Source organism: Galleria mellonella, unplaced genomic scaffold (assembly GCF_026898425.1).
Source record: "Galleria mellonella isolate WM207_F2 unplaced genomic scaffold, CSIRO_AGI_GalMel_v1 utg32, whole genome shotgun sequence".
Taxonomy (NCBI): Eukaryota; Metazoa; Arthropoda; class Insecta; order Lepidoptera; family Pyralidae; genus Galleria; species Galleria mellonella.
In genome coordinates this window covers 103,786-117,272 of record NW_026442075.1, presented here as the reverse complement: position 1 = coordinate 117,272, position 13,487 = coordinate 103,786, and the positions used below count along the sequence as shown (strand labels likewise).

General features: G+C 34.2%; 1 protein-coding gene across 2 annotated transcripts in view; it reads right to left on the bottom strand.

Annotated features, from left to right (window-relative positions):
* Positions 1–13,487, bottom strand: part of LOC113510702 (uncharacterized) — a 206,452-nt gene that overhangs the window by 129,572 nt on the left and 63,393 nt on the right. Inside the window, exon 1 of one of the 2 annotated variants that reach the window (XM_052896219.1) lies at positions 12,885–13,103. The exons of the other annotated variant lie outside the window; for it this stretch is intronic. The gene's annotated coding sequence lies outside the window, so the exon portion shown is untranslated. Of the gene's footprint in view, positions 1–12,884; positions 13,104–13,487 lie in introns of those variants that run through there. 2 annotated transcript variants of the gene reach the window in all.

Below are 13,487 nucleotides of genomic sequence, written 5' to 3'. Positions count from 1 at the left end.
AATATTTTTTTTTGAACGGTCAAAAGCGTAGAAAGATTTGTTGATATGATTGTGTTTGCATTCTCAGACGCTTATATCGTATCGTCAGAAACATGTTAATTTCATTAATAAAGTACTAGAATCTGTTGGAATGCTTTTGAAATCAGGAGAGGAAGATTTGGAGTAACAAGAGTTAGAAGGTAAATGAGAATGGATATAATAACTATTTTATATATATAAATTTGAAATAATAATATATCGTATTATCATCATATTAACTTTTAAATGTCCACTGCTGGACATAAGCTTTTTGCGAGTAGTTGCCATATTTGGCAAGCGGATTGGCAACCGCAGGCTTTTTTATGCAACTTAGAATGGCAAACAATCTGACGGCCCACCTGATGGAAAGTGGTAACTGTCGCCTATAGACATGAGCAGTACCATGGACATACCATTACCAGAGGGAGACTTTTGAAAAGTTGACTGCTTGGGTACCTCTGTCCCATTCGTGTTTCTACCGTGAAGCAGTTGTTTACATGGCTGTGTTTCGGTGTGAAGGTTGGGATATGGCGTGAATTTACAGGGTACAGATGAATAAAACCTGAGTCCTCAGGAATGGCAACGTACGGAGGGTATCATGGGCGAAACAGTATACTCTGTTATGTCCAATGGCACTGCTCATGTTCATAGGCGACGGTTACCACTTTCCATCAGGTGGGCCGTCAGCTTGTTTACCATTCTAAGTTGTATAAAAAAACATAACAGAGTATACTGTTTCGTCCATGATATATTTATATATATGAAAACAGTCTATTAAATGAGTTTATTGTGAAATTTATCTCTCACGCGATGCTTGTTTTATTCGTGTCAGAGATTGCATTGTCCAATAGATAGTACATTATGGCATGAAGTAAAAATACGTGCATTGCTTCTGTAATAAGTAACAGGGTGTAGCAAGGTACAAACTAGAATTTCATTCTTTGTCTACTTAGTAAAAGTTTTACTAGGGTAAGTTATTACCAACTAATGAATTTTATTGAAATCTAAGATTATGTTTTATAAAAAAAAAAAAAATACAGATATGAAACTGATATTAAATATACGCCCGGAACATTCAGTGGATCGAAGTCCTTGGGTGAGCGCAAGATTTGATTATTCGACCTGGAGGACGAGTGATCGTTTTTAAACAAAAACGTCTTCGTAACATGTGGCGTATTTTATGTGTTACTCCTTTTATATTATAGTCTATTATGTATACTCTTTTGGTAAAAGCTTGCGTTCACTTGGATTGGCAAGTTTGCTACGGAGACCAGCCGTTTATATGCAAAGAGTTCCACCGTCTTTTTTATTTGTAGTAGCTCGCGCTCAGCAAGCCGAAGCACGCAGTCAGGCTCGTGCTCGTGTCACAGCCACTCATGACTAAGGATCACGAATTGATCCCGAAACTAGTCGAACCTTTCCGATCTAATTACGCGTAAGTTAAACCGGTGGTTATTACATTAAAATATAATGAATGCTTATGAAACTTTTAACAAAAAAAATATAATTTAGTATTACTGGTTTACTATATCTATCAACATGTAGGGTGCTTCAAGTCTGGCGGCAGTCTATACATCTTTTCTATTTCAGTTCAACTCGTATTTCTAGAGAAAACGTCACATTTTCACATTATAAAGCACGATTAAAACCCACGCGTGTATGAAAATCTCATTTAATACACATACAATTAATCTCCAACTACTATAGAAACATAATACAGTATTAAAATACATTTAATATTAACTATTGTAAAGAACTCAGCTCCGCTAATGCGCGTTTGTTACTTTCTTCTAGGGATGTGCTGAGTAAGATCGCGTTTATAAATATAAATATATTTTGGTATCATGGACGAAACAGTACACTCTGTTATGTCCACGGTACTGCTCATGTCTATAGGCGACGGTTACCACTTTCCATCTGGTGGGCCGTCAGCTTGTCTGCCATTCTAAGTTGTATAAAAAAATCCATTCATGTTTAATATTCATATCTCTCTTAGTATTTTGGTCTATAGATACTTTTAATGGATTGGCGAGACTTATTTATTTATTAATTTGTTTAATTATTTTTAAAAGAGAATTAAATTTCACTCATTTTGTTCAATTAACCAATAAATTGTTTAAAGTAAAAAAAAAAATATTTCGTATATTTTTGGAGTAAAAAACTTTGTATCTAGTTAAGTTGAAATTTGGAATGCTAATGTGATAATGATGGCGATATCAGCCATTAACTCTCCACTGCTGAACACAGACCTCCATTTTGGGGGGTTTTGCCAGTAGTTGCTATCTTTGGCAGGCGGCTTTGGAGGCTTTGGTGATGTTTTAGGGAGAATACTACTTTCCATCTCTCGATCATTTAGTTTCCTTAATCGATTCTTACGACACCCACGAATAAGAAAGGGGTGGCCTATTTTATGCCAGGACCACACGGTTTAATACTTATCTAATACTATTTATTTAGTAATAATAGCATAGCATAGAACCTAACAGCTGATGAAACCGAAAGGTGGTTATAAAAAACTTTGTATTATAAATAGAGTAGTAAATGTATGGGACATTTATGTCCCGGTTAGGATAGAAGCCCAAGTCCAGTATTTGCACTGTTGCCAGATTGGGTATATTTTTCACAATTTGGGGGGGAAATTCTATTTAAAATGTTTATTTCACATTTGGATAATTTGTATATTATAATCACAAAACGTGATATTTCTGACTTAATCGATTGACGTTTGTAATTCAATACTGTTTTAAATTCGATTTGGATTTAGGGGGACTTTAAACAACTTTTACGTTGAGAAACATATAAAATATATATGAATTTGTATAAAAAATATATAAAACGGATATACATATATGTAGATTTCCGTAATTTTGTAGCTGGCACGTCACTATTTGCTCCGTAGTAAACGTAAGTTGGTAATGACTAACGAGCAAACGCACGCGTCATCCATGATTTAAAGCCTTCCACAATCATTACAAATACTTGGCATACAATTCAATTGAAGTTTACCAGAGGGAGACTATGTACAAAAGTCGTTTGCTTAGGTACCTCTGTCCCATTCGTGTTTCAACCGTGAAGCAGTTGTGTTTGCATGGCTGTGTTTCGGTTTGAAGGGTGGAATATGGCGTGAATTTACTAAGATAAAAGATTTTTAACATATAATTTATTGGACCAATATATAGATATTTATATTGAAGTATTTTCAACCGTTTTTTTTTTTACAACGCAGGGGGCAAACGAGCATGCGGCTCACCTGATGGTAAGTGACTACCGCCGCCCATGATCACCCACAACACCAGCGGCATTGCGGGTGTGCTGGCGGCCTTTTCGAAAAGGGAGGAGGTTTTCAATTCGTTTATATTTTTTTTATTTGTTACTTTATAACTTTCTTACATATAAATCGAAATACTAATAATAACACTTTCAGATTCGTTCCATAGAAATTATATCATAATCGGCTCAATACTTTAGTTTTTAATTTAAAATAACAAATTTGGCCACGATTAGAATTAATTTATTTTTTACTTAACACAAACTCTAATTATTTTTTTTATTATATTATAAATTATCTCTATTACATATTTAATTACAAATAATATTATTTGACAATATAATTATCAGATAAAATAGGAACCTGTTTCGAATTAACCTGATAGTTCGATTTCAGTTAATTAAATACTCGTATTCAAGCTATCTGTGCTAATAGACTGGACAGTTGAATAAACATAATTGTGGTACGTAACAGAATTGCATCCGGTATTATACCTATACATTTTATTAGATACCAACTAGCTTTTAGCTCACGATTCGTTAGAGAGGGTATTTTTTTTCATAATTTCAGTTTTTTTTTGTTATGGATGATAATGGAATGGTAACCCCGCCTGCGCTATCGGTATACACTGGTGGGGCACCAGTGAGAGATGATAGGTGAGGGTGAAGTAGGTCAGTTAGTTATTAGTTATGGAATAGAATCCATCCTATCCAGTCCTGTCCTATCTTATCCTATCCTACGTATATACAGTAAAATATATAACTAAAGGCACACAACGGAAAGAGAAGGGTAACTACCAGAGGGAGCCTTTGTACAATAGTCGATTGCTTGAGTACCTCTGTCCCATTCGTGTTTCAACCGTGAAACAGTTGTTTGCATGGCTGTGTTTCGGTTTGAAGGGTGGGATATGGCGTGAATTTACTGGGTACAGAGGAATAACACCTGAGTCCTCAGGAATGGCAACGCATGGGGGGGGGGGGTATCGTGGTCGAAACAGTATACTCTGTTATGTCCATGGTACTGCTCATGTCTATAGGTGACGGTTACCACTTTCCATCAGGTGGGCCGTCAGCTTGTTTGCCATTCCAAGTTGCATAAAAAAAAAAACAGGTGACGAACTCTCTGCCGAATCTACCTGAATCAATGAACTGAAATCCATCAAGCCGTCTGTCCATAGATTCCAATATGAACTCATGTGTAATTTACTACTTTTGTTAGCAACCGAGTGAAAACAAGATGTGATTGGGGGGAAGAGATCGTTAGTAATGCGGGCTACCACTCCCATTGCTAGCAATATACCCTGTCAGGTCGACCTCCGCGCGGTTCCCCCTGGAAACCATCGTGCTGAGTTCCATGTGTATTCATCACGATGGGCTGACTGACCTGCCTTTTTTCTTTATTCTTCTATCACCCCTGACTGGTGCCCCGCCAGCGTATACCGATAGCGCAGGCGGGGTACCATTCCTTTAATGAACCATTTAAAAAAAAAAAAACAAGATGTAATCGATAAAGTCTATTATTACTTATATATACAGTTGTACGTAAACCAGTATTAGATTTGTAGTTAAAAAAAAAAAAACTCCGTCTAGAATTCCGTCATTTGGCACGGTCCGTTTATGTATTCCGGACATTGTTTACCATTCGAAGACAAATAAAACAGCATGAGTCGATCATTATATCTGTACTGTACAATAAAATGTTTCCTATGAATTCTTGGATTGGATATCAAATTTGATAATTCATTATTGGGACGGGATCGATGACCTTTTACTGTGTATTAAATTTTTTTAGAAATGAAAATGAAATGGTAACTCTAACTGTACTATCGGTATATTTATTTATACTTTTGCACACATTAAAATATGTCTACAGGGCAGACTTAATGCCTGATGGCATTCTCTACCAGCAACCGTTACGATAAACAGAGAGAGCAAATGGCGGTGCATACAAGTAGATTTAAAAAAAAATTGTCGGTATAATCTAAAGCGGATTACCAGTGAGTGATGATGAAGGCAGGTCATTTGACCCATCCTGATGTACATACATACATATCTGTCACGCCTGTCTCCCATTAAGGTAGACAGAAACAATAGAACGCCAAATGCTCCGATTCAAACAAACCTCTTTCGCTTCTTCCACATTCATCAATCTTTTCATACACTCTCGCCGGTTACGGGTACTTTAAATTTGGCCCTTCCTCAGCACGTCGCCTATTTGGTCGACATAAAGTCTGTCGTAAAGTATTCACCAGGAATTAACTACAATGGTATCTATGAAATATACTGTTAACAATAAGGCCATTACCAGAGGGAGACTTTGTACAAAAGTCGATTGCTTGGATGCCTCTGTCCCATTCGTGTTTCAACCGTGAAGCAGTTGTGTTTGCATGGCTGTGTTTCGGTTTGAAGGGTGGGATATGGCGTGAATTTTCTGGGTACAGAGGAATAACATTTAAGTCCTCAGGCATGGTAACGCATGGGGGGTATCATGGGCGAAACAATATACTCTGTTATGTCCATGGCACTGCTCATGTCTATAGGTGACGGTTTCCACTTTCCATCAGGTAGGCCGTCAGCTTGTTTGCCATTCTAAGTTGTATAAAAAAAATTGTCATTATTAATAATCCCGACAGTTATTTAATTATTTTAACTAAATAAATAATTATTTTATTTATTTATTTATGGCAACAGACTGTCATGTAAGAATTTGCATGTACACAAGTTTAAAAAAAAATCACCATCGTCCCGCTCTTCCTATCCTTATCCCAATTGTTATTTGGAGTCAGTTATAGTTTTAAAATAAATATTTATAATTAAAAAAATGGCGACTGCAATTATTAATACATTCCTTAGGGGGGAAAGGGATTGTTAGTAATGGAGACCGAGAATCCCATTGCTAGCAATATACCCAACCAGGTCGACCTCCTCACGGTTCTCCCTGGAAACTATCATGGTTAATTCCTGATGAATTCATCATGATGGGCTAACTGACCTGTTTTCATTCTCATCTATCACCCTTCACTGATGCTTCGCCAGCGTATCCTGTTAGCGCAGGCGGGGTTACCATACCATTTTCACCCATCAAAAAAATCTGGCCGCCCTAGGCCCGGGCCTCCTGGGCCTTAGGGCAAATCCGACACTGCCTGTGCACTACATCGATATTTACTGACATATAAATAATACCTTGTTTTCATAGAAATATATGTCGTGTTGAGATGTACCTATTATGATAAAAAGAAATCTGATATCTACTATAAATAAATATTGTCTTAATGTAATATCTACCGGTTTAACTTACGTGTAATTAGATCGTAAAAGCTCGACTAGTTACGGAATCAATCCGTGATCCTTAGTCATGAGCGACTGTGAGTGAAAATATAATGTGTGCTTACGAAACTTTACAACAATAAAACATTATCTTTATTTATTTATTCAAACTTTATTGTACACAAAAATTTCATACTTGAAGTCAACTTAATGTAGGTACAACAGGCGAGCTTAACTCTGTAAGAGTTCTCTTCCAGCAAATCAGCAAATCATTTGTATTATATTATTTTTAAGTTTTGTACAGAAGCTAAATGTATGTATTTATTTATTTATAAGAATATAATAATAATAAGCTATGCTGCGCTAACATGTATCGACAGCTAATTTGTAATTTCAGAATTATATTAACCTATATTTAAATTAATTATATTGTAAAAACTAAGAGTTATACCTGTTCATAATATTATATTATACAGTAGAATTAATACAAATAATAATATATATATACTAGAAGTAATGCAAATGGCCACTGCAATTATTAATTGCTGCAAATTAATGGCAAGTACACTAGAGCGAGACTTTGTACGAGAGTCGTTTGCTTGGGCACCTCTGTCTCATTCGTGTTTCTACTGTTCAAGCAATAGGATTCTCAGTCTCCATTACTAACAATCCCTTTCCTCTCGGCGGCCAGATATTAGGGGCGGCCAATCGTGACAAAAATTCACTGATAATAACAATGAAATAACTCAAAGTACGTCTAACTAAAAGAAACATCGGAAAATATTACAAACTAGCTGATATTATAGTTAACTAAATTTATAAATCGATTTCGATAAAAGTTGGCAAAAAAGTAAATTCATTATGTACTCAATATGATGGGTTCTGAGATAGGGGTAACTGGTACTTAGTACATGGCCTAGGGGTTTTTTTTATACAACTTAAAATGACAAACAAGCTGACGGCCCACCTGATGGAAAGTGGTAACCGTCGCCTATAGGCATGAGCAGTACCATGGACATAACAGAGTATACTATTTCGCCCATGATACCCCCCTATGCGTTGAATTCCTGAGGAATCAGATGTTATTCCTCTGTACCCTGTAAATTCACGCCATATCCCACCCTTCAAACCGAAACACAGCCATGCAAACAACTGCTTCACGGTAGAAACACGAATGGAACAGAGGTACCCAAGCAATCGACTTTTGTACAGTCTCCCTCTATGATGGCCAAGACTGTAAATTCGCCACTGTGTACAGGCGAAACAGTTCTAAAAATATAATTATTGCCAGTTCAGCGTAACTGCTGTAAGTACATGGCGAGTGTTGGCGTCAATACTAAATTCCATTCCAAAATCGTTAGCGCCACATCGATAATAGCAATGAGACCAAACAGTATATAAACTTTCAACAGAAGGAGCCATTGAGTAATCACTTTTCAACGCTTTATGAAAGCGCTGGAAGCGAAAGCGTTTTAATTAATTATTATAAATAAAAAATATCTACGTGAGAATTGATGCGATATGTTAACACGAGACGTATAAATTCATTCCCAATTTTACTAGTGATTTATTGCGTAAATTTCAACACGCCAAATGAGTAAGTTCCAAAATAATAATTTGAAAAAAAAAAGGTCAAGTACAAACGAATTAGTGCCTCGAGGGTTCAGTACTGTATCGAGTAAGATATAAAATATTCTACCTTCATATGCTTTTTTACAAACATATTTTTCTCATTTATTTTTTTACACATATATACAAAGATGTATACTCAGCTTTTGTTTAAAAAAAAAACAATAGTTAGATAGATAGATAGATAAACACTTTATTTGAGCCATTTATGACACACGTAAATTAACAAATGAGTTTATACAATCAGATTATTTACATTTTTTTCAAATATAAAACAAAAGATTTTTATACCCATTCTTCTCAGCTGAAACTTAAAAATTTACTATCAAAAAATGCTTAGGTGTAATTGACTTGATTTTTTTTTAAATCTATTTCAATATTAGGATTCTATATGGATAAAAATCAGCGTGTCGTTCCTGACATAGAATGGGCCACCTTTTCCTTTTCCGTGGGTGTCGTAAGAAGCAGTTGAGGGAGCTTATGGTGGAGGGATGGGAAGCAGCGTCCCTCTTAAAACATCTGTAAAAGCTTAAAGGTTGCCAAATTACCTGCCAAGCGTGGCAACTACTGGCAAAATTCCCCTTATGGGGAAGGCTTATGTCCAGTAGTGGACAGTTAACGGCTGAAATAATAATAATAGATAAAAAAGAATGAATACCAACTGCTTATAAAATAACCTTACACACCTAATTATTTAAAGACTGGGTTTATTTATTTTATTTGCTTAACACTTTATTGCACCAACATTACAGGATTTGTTGAACACTTTTCGATAAGTGTAGTGTAATACAAAAAGGCGGTCTTATTGCTAAGCAATCTCCTCCAGACAACTTTTGGTTTCTGTCTCAAAATCCTCGGGTTAGAGTCGAGAGTTGACCGACTAAGTCGTTACCATATTCATTATGCTTATTATAGATTTTTAACAATAAAATAGCAACTTAGAATAGCAAACAATCGATCGGTCCACTTGATGGAAAATGGTAACCATGACCTACAGACATGAATCAATAGACATCATAAATTAAACTGTGACCTTCATGGTACACCTCATTCATTATTCTCCATAATCCAGAAAGAAAGGGGGAAAGGGATTGTTAGTAACGGAGACTGAGAATCCCATTGCTAGCAATATACCTAACAAGGTCGACCTCCTCACAGTTCTCCCTGGAAACTATCATGGTTAATTCCTGATGAATTCATCGTGATGGGCTAACTGGCCTGTTTTCATTCTCGTCTATCACCCTTCACTGGTGCTCCGCCAGTGTATCCCGTTAGCGCAGGCGGGGTTACCATACTATTTTCACCTATTAAAAAAAAATCCAGAAAGAGATTGTTAGTAATGGGGTCTAACTTCTTCATTGCTAGCAATATACCCTATCAGGTCGATCTCCACGCAGTTCCCTCTAGAGACCATCATGGTTAATTCCTGTTAAATTTTTCCAAATGGACCAACTGTCCTGCTTTTGTTCTCACCTAACATAACTCACTGGTACCCCGTCAATGTATACCAATAGCGCAGACGGGGTTGCCATTCCATTATCACCTATTAAAAAAAAAAAACTCATTCGTTGCTCCGTATAAAAAAAAAAACATATACAATTAAATTAAGAACCTTCTTTATTTAAAAACCATTTAAAAATAGAATACTAAACAAATACAGTGTCGTAATTATTTCTACGCGTCCATTACAAATTTGAACGTAGAAGGGAATTTCCAATTAGTGCAAGTGTCATTATGGAGTGCGAGGTGACGTGATGACGCCACCGTTCACATACCATTCCAGAACTGTTAGTCTCTTGAGGGCTCAATAAGTGCGCTCACTACGTCAAAAGGCGCATAACTTTGTCGCTTCTCGTGTACAAACTTCTCACTTGGTGTTTGGTGCAAGTTGGAAGAGTTTAGAGAATTTTATATTTTTTATATTGTCGAAGTTGGGCTATTAGTGGATAGTTTACATGATATAAAGTGATGACAATTATGTTTAGTTTATACCTAAATAATTAGTTGATTCCAAGATTTGATTCATGTGACCAGGATATATTCCAGTTTTTTTTATGAGTGAAAATGGAATGGTAACCCTGCCTGCTCTAACGGGATACGCTGGCGGAGCACCAGTGAAGGGTGATCGATAAGAATGAAAACAGGCCAGTTAGCCTATCATGATGAAGTCATCAGGAATTAACCATGATAGTTTCCAGGGGGAACCACGTGGAGATCGACCTGGTTGGGTATATTACTAACAATGAGATTTTTAGTCTCCATTACTAACAATCCCTTTCCTCCTAGATATATTCCAGTTAGTACGTGAATACTAACCTTCATGACGATCGGTTAAGCCGTTGACGAAAGAAATGAGCTCACTTTTAAAGTTATGAGTGGGGATAAAAAATCAAAGTGAAATAAATTCAATCAATACTAGTTGTTTCCCATGGCTTTTCTCGCGTACAAAGTATATAAAGTATCCTATTTGTTAAATTAGAATATAACTTAAGAGTGTTTCAAATTTAATTCAAATGCATTCAACGGTATAATTGTGATTAAGTAACAAACACGCATATATCTTTAAAAACTCTTATATTTTTAATATTAATACATATTTCAAAAAAGGGATTCTTCGGGGTCGGTAATGCGCGCGTAATGCTCCTGGTATTGCATGCGTTCATAGGCTACGATAACTGCTTACCATCAGATTAGCCGTATGCATGTTTTGCCACCTCAATGGTATAAAAAAAGTAATAATACATACTCCTAATTATAGCAGGATTACGTAACGTAACGTTTCTTTTCACGAGTCACAATTTTGTTAATTTAGGTTATGATAGTATATCTTTGTACAAACTTGCCTATAAAATCATTAAATATCAATTTCACTTGGCCACTACTAGTATAATTAGTAGCAAAGATCATCATGGAAGCATTTAATTAATATTTTATTTATTGGACACGTAATTATTGTAATTAAAACGAGAAAATAATTTCTTGATTAAATAATTAACTCCTGTCTACACTACCTCAATTATCTATATTTTAAACTAGGAATTAATTTGTATTCTGTCAAAATATCAATCTGTACCAAGTTATAAAACGTTAATGAATGGTTATGCTTGTCTCAAGTTAAAATACCAATTATTTTTAGTCTAGGTTATTATTATCTGCAATTTCGTATATACTTCTTCATTCTATATAGTATACATATACCAAATTTTAATATTATTTTTATTATTAAACTATTTATTAATTATTTTTACAATGTGAATATAAATAATTATAAACTACAGAATATATTAAATAACTATATAATACTAATAACAATTACGATATAAATAGACCAATATTTAAATAATAATAATAATAAGAAAAAGAAAATACGTACCTATCGTGATACAATTTCAATAACTGGATAATATTGTTGTTACAATAGATTTAGAAATAGTTTAAGGATCTGTTGATCCTTAAACTATTTCTAAAGTGAAAAAAGTGTTGTCCTCCTCTCTCCTAGTTGCTATGCTCAACAGGGTCCATAATTGAAATGTTATCTACTAATTATATTATGGAATGTAATAAGAAATAAATAAATATATAAATAAAACAAATTTTATAGTGAATATAGTGATATCATATTTATAATATCACTAAGGAAATAAGAATTAAGCGACTTAAAAAGTGAGGAGATTTTCAATAAGTCCGTATTTTCTTTAGTACGTAGCTTTATATTTTCGCTAATTATGAACGGATTATAATAATTATTTCTTTATCAATAGACCCCATATTGATCCCATATTATTATTTATTTACTTTTTACTAAAAAAGCCAATTTTTTGCAGATCTAAATTTATAAAAAAAAAACACTTACAAGTGTTTTTTTTATAAATTTAGATATTTAATAATTACAATTATTTGTCTACGATCTTCTACAATTCAGATAACAACGCACTACGCTTATCACTTGTGTCGCACTCCAAATTGCCCCTAGTACAAAGTCATCAACATTTCAGCATAGGGCGGCTGCGCGCGCGCACCGCAACTTGATTTACAAGCGTTATGCTCTTGGAGTCATCTGCTCGGATATTTGTGTTTAAGTGGTTATTGTACGGATAAACGTGTACTTTACGACAATTACTCAAGTTCACACATAATGCAGTTAAACTAATTACAACATCATTCAGTTTGAAACCAGAGACTAATAAAGATGGAGGGGATTTTGGACAGTCGATCGATATTTGAGTCTTATACCTGTGCCGTAAGATTTAGTTTATAAATTTCCTATAGATTCAGTATATTATAGATAGTATATATCCGTTGTAAAGAAATAATTAATTTATTATTGTATGTTTAATACTAAATCAAGAATATAAATCAATTATGAATAATGTAAATGTAAAGTAGTTACATTTCAAAAGTCACCGGTTGTAAAATGGAATTTTATAATTTATAAAACAAAACCAAAATTCAAAAAAGTTGACATAAAAGTCTATAATTTTATATATTGAAAAAACATTATAAAATACAGCTCTACCACGTAAAATAATGGCACAAATAGGAATTAAATTGTAAATTATAAAATTTTGTTTCTTAATTTATTATCAATAATTTTTCAAAAATTTTATCAAAATTAATAACAGTCACGTTGACGGTAATAGTTAATTGTTAATTTTCTTAGAAAAACCCATGTGCTATTATTTAAATTGCAACCCTGCACTTACCTGTCAAAATGATTTCACAAATGTTGACAGTGCACGCAACATCATACAATCTGTCACAGCACAACACAAATATAAACACTTACAATTAATTACACAACACTGAATCCGATTATAAAAAAAGAACACGTATCGATTTTCGATTCGATGTAAACAATGATTTATCGATCGATCGTTACGATCGCGGAACGGTTGTCGTGCGTGCTGGCCGGCAGCGCGTGGATTGTGGACTGGCGTGCGCGGGCGCACCGTACTTGCTATTGAACTTGGCAACAAGGCTCGCTGAAAAGCTTTTGACTATTCTGAATCTGTATGGCTTTTATTGATTCATCGATCAAGATAGAATTTTATATGATATGTGTATATATATATATATATATATATATATATATATATATATATATATATATATATATATATATATATATATATATATATATATATATATATATATATATATATATATATTTTATAGTTTTTATAATAATATAGTCATTTTAACTTTAGGATTCTCCGATTATTTTCGTACTTGACAGAAATCACGAACACGTGATAATTTTTTTTATTAAATATATATATATGTATTGATTTTAGCTTTATATAAGA